Source organism: Ceratotherium simum, chromosome X, assembly GCF_057802395.1.
Source record: "Ceratotherium simum simum isolate JZ-2026a chromosome X, ASM5780239v1, whole genome shotgun sequence".
NCBI lineage: Eukaryota > Metazoa > Chordata > Mammalia > Perissodactyla > Rhinocerotidae > Ceratotherium > Ceratotherium simum.
Genome location: NC_141940.1, coordinates 2985883 through 2997791, shown reverse-complemented (window position 1 = coordinate 2997791; position 11909 = coordinate 2985883).

Genomic DNA, 11909 nt, shown 5'->3' with positions numbered 1-11909 from the left:
CACCATCTTGAAATTCAATTTTTGAACAAGCAGCCCTGAATTTTTATTTTGCACTGGGCTCCACTAATTATGCAGCCGGTCCTAGTTATAACCCATTTTACAAAGGAGAAAACTGACCCATAGGGAGCAGATGTAATTAGCCTGAGTTCACATACCAGAAAGCACACCTTAGGGGCCACTGTATTTGCCCTTAGCTACTTTCAGACACCAGCAGCTTGAGGGGCTTGACCCAAACAGGCCTTCAGCATGAGAAGGCACTCCTGGGATCCCCATGGCAGGAAGACTGGGATGGCCAGAGTCACAGTCTCCTCATTTGTTCTAGTTAAACAAAGAACTGGAGGAAGCAAGGCTTCAGGGAGCTCCCTGTCTAGTAGAGGAGACTGCCAGCATTAAGGAGATACAATTGGAATACGGGCTGAGGCAGCGGCGAGTCCGTGGCAGGTGGTATCGGCGCTGGTTCTGCCCATGTTTTAGAAAGCCCTGAAGAGGATGTCTGCTTCCTACTGCCCTGGATTCTTTAGTCAGTGGACGTTCCCATCCCTTTGTCCCCTAGGCACTAATTCTATGGCAACAGGAAAAGCCCCATTCAATATTATATGCATGTTTAGTGAAACTTCCTGAATGTCAGACTCGGGAATGATAACTGTTCTGGGCTGAATTGTGTACTCCTAAAATTCACATGTTGAAGTCCCAATACCAGTAACCTCAGAATGTGACTGTATTTCGAGACAGGGTCTTTAAAGAGGTAATTAAAGTTAAATGAGGTCATTGAGGTGGGCCCTAATCCAATGTGAGTAATCTCCTTATAGGAAGAGGAGATTAAGACACAGACACACATACAGAGAAGACCATGTGAGGACACAGGGAGAAGATGCATCTACAAGCCAAGAAGAGAGGCTCAGAAGGAACCAACCCTGTGGACACCTTGATCTCAGACTTTCAGCCTCCAGAACTGGGAGAAAATTAATTTCCTGTTGTTTAAGCCACCCAGCCTGTGGTACTTTGTTATGGCAGCCCTAGCAGAATAATATAATATCCTTCACTGCTCCCATTCCTGGTAGATAAGGACTATGACCCTGAGGGGTCTGTATCTTGCTGAACTCTGAGGGGTTAAGTATCTTGCTCAGGGTCACACAAGCTACAACACAGCTATGCCAGGACTCAGAGTCAGCTTAGTCTGACCCCCAAGTCTGTGTTTACAACTCAGCCAGCCTGGGTGGATTGCACCCTAGCTCACCTGATTCCTAACATCCAGAGCCCTTTCCCAGACATGCCCATCCGTCTTCTGGCACAGCTCGCCTGCCCCTGGGCCCCTGCCCAGCACATTTCTGCCTGGGATTCCAGTGCCTCAAAGCTTCTTGGTGGTATGCTTCCTGAGATGATCGCCCTGACTGGATCCTCTCACAGGACTCTGAGGCCATGTTGACATTTATTGTCCTGAAGACCAAACAAAAGAGTGGATATGAAAAGCCTTTGAAAAGTGTCACGAGGCAAAGTGGCAGCTGCATGGGGTCCCTAAGCCCTTCAGCACTAGGGGGACACCTTCCTTTGGCATTAAAGTGGCTGTACCAGGAAACCCCAGTTCTACTGTCTTCATGCAGAGGAGCAATTCAGCTCTCTCTTCAACTCTCTCCTTTCATCCCTGAGGCAGCCAAGTATCTCCCTAAGCAAAGAGCTATCTACCGAGAAAACCATGTCACTCCCCTGGAGAGCAAAAGCAATGGCAGGTAGTTAAGGGGATTTTTCTTCTTTTCTCTTTTTAAAAAAATGTTTAGATTAACAGTGCTTTATCAAGGTATAATATACATACAATAAGTCACACAGATCATAAGTGTAAAGCTTGATGAGAAATTTGATAAATGTACCCTCCCATGTAATCATCATGCAGGTCAAAATGCTAGTTGTAGTTTTAAACAGAAACCCTCAGCTCGCCGCTTCAAGGTTTCCATGCATGGTGTGCCAACTCTGGCCAGGCCAGGTATTGGGCCCTGAGTATGCAGAGTTGAAGTGCACGGTGAGTGGAATAGATGACCTTGCTGACCTAGCAGGACCAGAGCTATGGTGGAGAGGACAGGGGCTGCAGGAGCACAGAGAATAGTATGGCTCCAGCCCAGGCCAGTCACGAAAAATTCCCCTAGAGCATGTGACAGATAAGCTGGATCTTGTAGGATAAGAATAAGTCTGCTGGAGGTAGAGGAGAAATAAAGGGATATCGTGGACATAAGGACGTGCAAAGGCTTAGGGGTATCAAACAGCTTAGGAGAAAGAGTTCAGAGTAAATACAGCATAGGATGGTTTGTAGAGTGCCACTGGGGGTCAGGAACAAGATATGATTATAGAGAAATGAAACAGTGCTTCTTGTCTGACTTAGAAGCTATTTCTGAGGCCAGAACAGTCAGTGCCAGTCTAATGTTCACGTCAGGTTTTATTGCTTGTGGTCAAAGGCTGTTGCAAAATACATGGGGCAAAGAGCAGAGACTGCACGATTCTCATAGCAACGTCCAGAATAAATGCAAGGGTCTCTGCCTGAAAAGTGACATTGCATAGCTGCTTACATAAACAGAGTTCTCTAATAGATCACAGCACAAACTGATCAAGGCATCTAAAATCAGCTTAGCACTGATGTTTAAAGCAGTCAGTATCAAAGAGATGTCTCAAGTTATAAAACCTAAATGCATGTATCACTTCATTGTCCCAACATGTCATTTTCTCCCTCTTTAAACATTTGTTTTATTTTGTCTCTAGAATGTATCTTTTTAAGAAGTCTTTTTAAATCCTTTCTGAAAAATAGAAAAGTATACATATAGATGACCACATACATAGATGCATCAAAACCAGCCCATCATTTCCCACCATCCCTGACATAAACCAAATTGCTATATACACTTAAGTCTGTTTCGAGACCATTTCTTCTGTTCCAATAGTCATTTATTTGTTCCTGGCGCTATACCACACTTTTTATTTACCGTGGTTCTTTCCCTTTAAACACTCAAACATTCTCAAGTCTCTCTCATTAAAAAAAAGAATTGTCCCCCATGCCACTTCCTCATGACCACTAGCTACTATCCTTCTCTTCTTACTCTTTTACAGTCAAATTTCTCAGAAATGTTCTACATATATTCCTTTACTTTCTCACCCACACTTCACCCCTAAGTCCTCACAATCTGATTTCCACAGAGATTGCTCTTGCTAAGGTCTGTCTCTTGACACACTCTCCCCTTGCTTCTGTGACATTTCATTCCCTTGGGTTTCTTGTAGTGACTTTCTTTATTTTCAGTCTCTTTGCTTTCTTTTGCTTTCTTCTCCTCCTGTGACTTCGGTCCTGAGTGGCCTTCTCTTAGCACTTTTCCTCCTTTACTTGTAACTAGACCATATTTCCCAGAATCCCTTCTGATTCAGTGTAGTCATGTGACTGTGTTCTGACCAATGGGATGTGGGGAAAAGAGATGTATGACACTTGCACATCTGGCCACTCAAACCTCACATGTGGTCCTCCAAGTTCTCTCTCTTCACTCATCCGCCATCCACGTGCACAGAAGCCAGTGGAGACCTCAGCATGCCTAGGGGCCTCTGGAGCTACTGGAAAGAAGGAAGCTGGGTCCCCAATAGCGTGCAGCAGAGCCCAATCCCTACTCCAACCCACCCCCACTGACTTTGAACTATAACATGAATGAAAAATAATTCTTTTTTGAGTCAGCTCACTGAGATACAGAAATTGTTTGATACAGCAGTTAGCCCACGCCAGCTGATAGACTATCATATGCTAATGACAACCAAATATATGAATTCCAGGCTTGTACTTCTCATTGTGCATCAAATAATTGACAATGGTGCCCAAAATGGTAGGATAGAGAATTTTTTTAAGCAAGTCACAGAAATTCATTCATTCACTCAACAAATATTTATTGAGTGCCTACTGGGCACCTGACACTATGCTAGGCTCTAAGGTTGCAATGATGAGCAGAGAGATCCAGTCCTTGCTCTCACGGAGTTTAGTATGAACTGGATGACAGTAGATCCTCACATCTCCTTATTATATTTCAACTGTCAGAAACTTCCTCAGCACTTGCTGCTTCACATAAACAAACCATCCACAAAACTGAGGCTGCCCCCTGTAGTCCCTAGAAGCCACTCATTTCCCCTTTGTGAAAGGATACAACTGGATCTAATAGCACAACATCCCTTTCTCTTAAGAATTTTTCAGGTGTTTTTATTGTGGTAAAATATACATAACATAATATTTATCATTTTAACCATTTGTAAGTGTACAATTCAGTGACATTAAATATATTCACAATGTTGTATAACCATCACTACTATGTATACTCAAAACTTTTTCATCACCCCCAGCAAATGCTCTGTCCTTATGAAATAATAGCTCCCCTACCCCCTCCCTCAGCCCCTGGTAACCTCTATTTTACTTTCTGTCTCTATGGATTTGCCTGTTCTAGGTACCTCATATAAGTGGAACGATACACTATTTGTCTTTCTGTGCCTGGCTTTTTCACTGAGCATAATGTTTTCAGGGTCCATCCATGTTATAGCATATATCAAAATTTAATTCCTTTTTATAGCTGAATAATATTCCATTGTGTATATAGACCACATTTTGTTTATCCACTCATCTGTCAATGGACACTTGCATTTCCACCATTTTGCTATTATAAATAATGTGGCTTTGAATATGGGTGTACAAATATCCTTTCAAGTCCCTACTTTCAATTCTTTTGGTAATATATCTAAGAGTAGAATTGTTGGGTCATATGGTAATTCAATGTTTACCCTTCTGAGAAACTACAAACTGTTTCTTAAAGTGGCTGCACCATTTTACATTCCTACCAGCAATGTATAAGAGTTCTAATGTCTCCACATCATCACCAGCAGTTGTTATTTTCTGTTGTTTTTTATTATAGCCATCCTAGTATGTGTGAAGTGTTATTTAATAATATTTTTAAACATAAAAAGTTATACATGAATCTTGTTTTAAGAAATTCAAACCCAGACCAGAATAAAAGGAGGAAGTCATTTCACTGTAGCCTCCTCCAGGCACCTTCCTCTCTCCAGAAAAAAACACTGTTAAAACTTTGGTGTGCATCCTTCCAGACCTTTTCCTCTGCCTTTATATTCTTACAGAGGCAAGTATGTCAGGTTATGCATAATGGATATGCATACATTATGTCAGTAATGTCAGGCTCCATCCTTCTTTGCACTCATTCCACTGTTCTTCCTTTTAGAGAAGTTCCACCTCTGAAATCTCGCCCTATAGCTTATCCCACTGGCTATAATGTGATCTTCTGTGTTGGGTCGTTTTGTCACTAAGAGCAGAATTTTGGTGTCTATCTCATGCAGAATGTATTTCCTAGGAGGCCTCAGGCCTGGACTGGGATGATCTTCTCCTATCAGTCATACCAGAAACTCTTCATGCTCCTTTCTCTCTCCAAAATTACCTTCTTTTGTCTGGAAAAAAAAAAGAATTAGAAAGATTTTCTCACTTTTGAAGGAAACAACTGCCCAACAGTTCCAAATGGGAAATGGACAGTGTTTGATGGGAGATCGCCCTCTGCTGGCTGTATTAGTCAGGGTCCTCCAGAGAAACAGAACCATTAGAATATATATATATATAATTGTGTGTGTGTGTGTGTGTGTGTGTGTAGAGAGAGACAGAGAGAGTGAGAGAGAGAGATGTATTATAAGGAATGGGGTCACATGATTATGGAGGCTGACAAGTCTCAAGATCTGCAGGGTGAGTCAGCAAGCTGGAGACCCAGGAGAGCCAATGGTGTAAGTTTCAGTCCTAATGCGAAGGTCTGAGACCCAGTAGAGCCAATGGTGTAGTTCCAGTCCGAAGGCTGGCACAGCCAAGATCCAGAAAGAGCCAATGTTTCAATTTGAGTCAGAAGGCAGGAAAAAGCTGATGTTCCAGTTCAAAGGAAGAATTCTTTCTCTCTTACTCAGCAAAAGGGTCAGCCTTCTTGTTCTCTTTGGGCCTTCCACTGATTGAATGAGGCCCACCCATATTAGGGAGGGCAGTCTGTTTTTCTCAGTCTATAGATTTAAATGTTAATCTCATCCAAAAACACCCTCACCGAAACACCCAGAATAATGTTAGATGTCTCATGGCCCAGTCAAGTTGATGCATAAAATTAACCATGACACTTGTCATGTGAGCCTCTTTGGGGACCTAAACCCAGAGCAGGAAGCCGTGGTGTATTTAAGCAGTTGCCCTGATTGGTATCGTAGGCAATCAAAATTCTAAGTAAGAAATTAAAAATAGAAATCATGTAAGCCAAACTGGAGAGAAAGAGAATAAGACAAACCATCCAGTTTTCACTTAAAAGTATTTCAACTAACTGAAATGAGGAGCACATTGTCTTACTTAGAGAGCAGAGTGATGGAGTAGAAAGAGCATGAACTTTATAGTCAGAAACTCTGAGCCTGAGTCTCAGCTTCCATGCTTGACCTCCCTGAGCCTCAGCTGCTCCAAACCCTGCTAATGCAGGTATCAAGTCCCTTCTCAACCACCGAGAGTTTGGGAAACCCTGGGTCTGGGAGTTATACACCACTGTCCCTAGAATGATCTATGAAACCTGACTGGCAAGAGAGAATTGGCTGTGGATGAGGAAATGACCAGAACTTGGGATAAAATAATAATGATATTTTGAAGTTCATAATAATAATAGACAAGCTTGCATGGACATCAGCCACGAGCTTACAAGTAGAAGACATGAGAAGGCAGACTCTGGGAGGAAAAGGGCAGTAAGCAAAATAGCACACAACACAATTTGTGGTCCCATTGCTAGAGACTCTAGAAGGGAAGGTGGCTGCTGAAAGATGGAGATTCTAAAGGGGGAAAATCTGCCTCTATCACTTCAAATTCCAGAGCAAAATTTGCTCCAGAAATTTCCCAATCTCAAATAATCCAAATGACATTTTTACAAAAGTCAGCCATGCGGTTGTGCAGGAAGACCTCTAAATGAGCTCATACTGTGAAAAGATACATGCTTCCACCCTTGCTCCCATAAGCAACTCAACACAGTCACCAGTGCAAGGCAGATTACTTTCCTACACAGAGGCCAGTGATGACGTGCCATTACCCACAGAACATAACCCTTACTTATGGGGCTTGCGAGGCCTTACCTTACCCGACCTCTGCCTCCTTCAGCAACCTTCCGTTTTTCACTTTGTTCACTTTGCTGTGGCCACATGGGCCTCATTGTTCCTCACTCACACCTAACCCGCTGCTGCCTCAGGGCTTTTGCACTTGTTGTTCCCTCTCTCTGTGTACTCTTCTCTCGACCTCTGCATGGCTTCAATTCCTTGCTCAAATATTACATCCACAGAGAGGATTTCCCTGACCTCCCTGTGTAAAATAGCACCCCTCCATCATTTTCTATCTCCTTATCCTGCTTTATTTTCTTGAGATTTTTTTCTGTCTGTCTCCTTCGCAAGAATGTAAATCCCATGAGGCCAAGGACTGTATTTCATTCACTTCAGGGCCTGGGTCAGAATAGGTGCTCATTAGGTATTTGGTGAATGCATGAAGAAATAAATACAAAAGATAGAAGGCAAGAACAGATCTAATGATGGATTCAAAAAAAAAAAAAAAGGAAAGGTGTGGATCCCAAAGAATAATTTCAGGGAGGCTAAAGCTGAAAATGGATTGAGGCTTTCAAAAACTGCTGAAGACAGATAAGTAAAAGGCCTTTTAGTCAGTGTAAGGAGGGGAAAGAGCAGCTCCTTAGAAGAAAATAAATCCTCTTTTGTTGACATTTTTCTTCAAGAAGATTAATTTTTCAAGCTAAAAAGGGGTGGAGGGGAGGGAAGGAAGATGGCAGGAAATCAAGGCGAGTGGTGAGGCTGGATCCCAGAGGCTCCAGGAGGCAAGTGGTTGCAAGGAGGTCTAGACAGGGACAGCGACAGTGCTGTGTAGACCCCCAGACCCCAGGGGAGCAAGGAAGCAGCAGCCTCAGGCCGTCAGGCATGGCCTGGAAATGGCACTAGAGCTGCCCCACAGGAAATACCTCAGCAGGGCCAGGAAACAGGCAGATCTCAGGGAAGACCTGTGTGGACAGAGGACGTCAACACCAGGTGACACACACACACACACACTACAACACGATGCTATGGGTTTGCATAATTCTCCGCCTGCCCCAAACGGCAATGTCCAATTCCAGGGCAGTGGGTCTGAATGTTTTTGGCTCATGGACTCGTCAAACATATCTGACAAAAATTGCCCGCCTGCTTGTACCCACAAATTGTGCAGGTCATTTCAGGAGATTTAAGAACCTCCTCAGGGTGTTAAGTGCAAGTGTAACTCCTGAAATATAAGTGTCTGGGTTAGGAATCCCTGTTTTAAAGGCTTACCCCTAAATTGCACCAGTCGGATGAATGATGTAACTCCCGAACCCTAGATTTGACAATTGCAGCCAAATTCTGAATTTATTCACTCAACAAATGTTTATTGTATGTCTACCATGTGTCAGGCTCTGTTCTAAGCTCTTTAGCTATAATTAGCTTATTTAATCCTCACAACTACCCTCAGGGTGGGCTCTATTAATAACTCCCCTTTGACAGATGAAACCAATGAGGTACTAAGGCTTTAGGTAACTTGCCAGAGGTCACATAATGGAACTTCACTAGTCTAGCTCTGGACACATTTCACCGCTACTCCATGGTGCCCCTCATGACATGGGTGTCTGCTCTTTCAGATAGCTGAGTTCACCCTGAAAGCATTTCTCTTAAACTGTGCATAGCAGGTTAGAAACAACAACCTCACCAATAACGACCTCAGAGGCTCTGTCACCCTGACTCTACTTACTCATCTTTCCCATGCTTTTCCGACTCAGTTTGTAATCATCAGTGTACCTTTTGGACCTATTTGTATGAGAGATTGCACAAGTATTTTCCCACGTACATCTCCTAAGGAGATGGCCTCACATCCATGTACAATCTTACACTCCAAATTGAGAAAAAAGCTTTCAGGCGGCAGTGCTGCAGACCCCAGTGTGATCATGGATGTCTCAGGAGAGGCCACATCCAGCGTCCATGGGGCAATGAGGTCTGCAGCAGAGATTCCAAGTCCAGGTTTTGTTTCCTTGACATCACCATGTGCACTTCTGGTCAGGACACTTGGGGTAACAGGGCAAGTTTTTCAGTAAGAGAGAGAGAGGTACAAGTTTGCTGGGGCTGACGAAACAAAGTACCACACTGAGTGGCTTCAACAACGGAAATGTATTGTCTCTTAGTTCTGGAGGCCAGAAGTGCAAGATCCAGGTGTGGGCAGGGTTGGTTCCTTCTGAGGGCTGAGGGAAGGATGTATTCCAGGCCTCTCTCCTTGGCTTGTAGATGGCTGTCTTCCCTATCTGTCCTGGCACCCCACCTAGTGGCAAAAGACACATCTGCAAGGCTGCTGTCTCAGAATTCCAGCTGGGAAGCAGTCCACAAGTCCTCTCTACTCTCAAACAAAAGTTTTCTCGGAAGGAGGGAGCTCTGAGAGGGAGTTTCATATGAAGAGAAGAACACAGATTTAGGGAAAAGATGGGGGCAACATTTCAATAGGGACAATGGCAGAGGCCTAAGCACATGGATAGAAATTAATTCTATACCAAGGGTAACACACGTAGGCGCTTATTAAGGACAGAACAGTCCAAGTTAAGATAAAAAGAAAAACAGGCTAATGGACAGTGATCGTCAGTGGCCAAGAGGAGTGGATTGGCTCTCCATGAGGCTGTGGGTGGGAGCATCAGCCACTGCATGCCCGCCAGGTGTCAACACTATCTTACAGTACCCCTGTGTTCTAGATGAGGAAACTGAGGCTCAAGACAGTTAAGTCACATCCCCCTAAGGCCACAGCTGCTGAGTAGAAGAGTTTAGATTTAAACCAGGGATGACTGAGTCTAAAGGCCAAGTTATTACCCTGAGCAAGATAGTGGCATGAGAAAGATGGTAGTGCAAATCATCTTGGGAAAAGACAGGACAGAGAAAGCAGCTTGGAGGACCTTACAGCAATCCAAATTTGGGTTGAGGTAGTAGCTTCAGAAATGAAAAAGGAAGGGGTGGATCAGAGTTACTACTGTAGGGAAATCTTGGCGACATACTAGATGTTCAGGGTAAAGAGGAAAAAGGAAATGAACATGACGGGCCTCTAAACCATAACAATCAGAAAGAAAAAGGGAGAAGGTGGTAGTTAACTGGGTCAGCGGAGAGAAGCTAGAGAAGAGGTGACTTGGCTTCCAGACACATCAAGTTCTGACGGTGATGTGTCTAGAAACAGGCCTGGACCCCCTGTGAGAGTTTTGGGTGCTGCTGATGCACATTTGGGTCACCAAATGTGTCCGATATGTCACAGCATGACACACTACGGTGGTGTCACTGCTTCACAGCTGCAATCAATGCAGACGTTCTTTTGCTACAGTTGAAGATGCACGATATTCCAGCAACTTCTAGAATACAGGATGTTGATTTGAGCAGGTCATGAGACATGGAGTGGAGGAGGGAGCCACTTGCTGTTAAGACACTTATCACAACAGCCATGGAGGGCTCAAAAAAGGGTAGTTCCTGGACTGTAGGGGAACTTGGCTTCGTGAGGGAGCACCATCAGGTAGCAAGCAGTTCTTGCCAAACCAAAGAGTGACTAAGTGTGTGGTGGGATGCTTGCTGGCTGTTTTCTGTGGAGGGGTGACTGAGTGGTAATTGTGGGTAAAGTCTTGTTTTGAGCGTATAACTCCCTTTGAGTGTGCTGCCAAAATTCCTAGTAGATAGATTCTGTTTATATCAAGCCTGAGTATGGCTACCGGTGAATCCAGCTGTTTCTAGCAAAGAAAAGACTTTAGAGGAGGGAAGGTGGGTAGGATGGGGTGGGAGAAAAAGTCAGTTCCTGTTGGGCCTGTGGACTCAGAATGTTCACTTCTTTCCCTCCTCCAGGTATTTGCTCAACTGTCACTTCTCAGTGAGCCACCCTAAGCACGCTATTTAGCACTGCAGCCCCCAGTACCCCCAAGCCCTGCACCTTGCTCTACTCTTTTCCCATAATGTGTATCACCTTCCCTCCCTGTGGTTCTCTCTGGACCATCTTACATCAATTAACTTCAACTCCCTCTCCTTCCCAATACCCAGCCCAACATGGAACGCCCTCTCTCACTCTCTATCCCTCCACACCCCTACACTTCTCCATTACACCCGCACATGAACTAACCTCTGCTCCCATTCCCCTCACTCCACCTGCATACTTCTGGTCAAGCATCATATGAAGGAACTTCTGCTCCCTCCTCCTCTCCCTTCCCCTCAACTCCCATAGAGCTCTTGGGTTCATCCTCACATGAACCAATCTCTGCATTCTCTATGTCAAAATCCCACCGCAACTCCCCTATAGCTTTCTGGTACAGTCCAACATGAACTGACCTCTGTATCCCTTCCCTCCCCATCGCCCCTGATCTCACTACAGCTCTCTGCAGGGCTGAACATGAACTAACACCAGCTCCCTTCCCCTCCCCATCACCTCCAAGCCCCCACAGCTTTGGTCCATCTGCATATGAACTAACCCTTGCTCCCTTTCCCTCCCCTTTCCCGTTCCCCTCACTCACTCTTTCCTGCCCATATGCACTGACCTTGGTCCCACTACTTTTCAGTCCCCTCCTACTCCCCAATAACTTTCTGGTCCATCCACAATTTAACTGACTTCTACTACCTCCCCAAATCCACCCCCTCGCCATTCCCCCTACATCTCTCTGGTCCACCCGCAAGGGCTGACTCCTCTTCCCTCTCTCTCCCTGCCCATCTCCCTTCATCCCCCTCCAGGTCTATAGACTACCCTCATGAGCTGACCTACCCTGCCTCTCCCTCTCTATCTACCCCCACACACTCAAGATCTTACCTAACCACTCCCCATACATCTCCCTGATCCAGCCCCA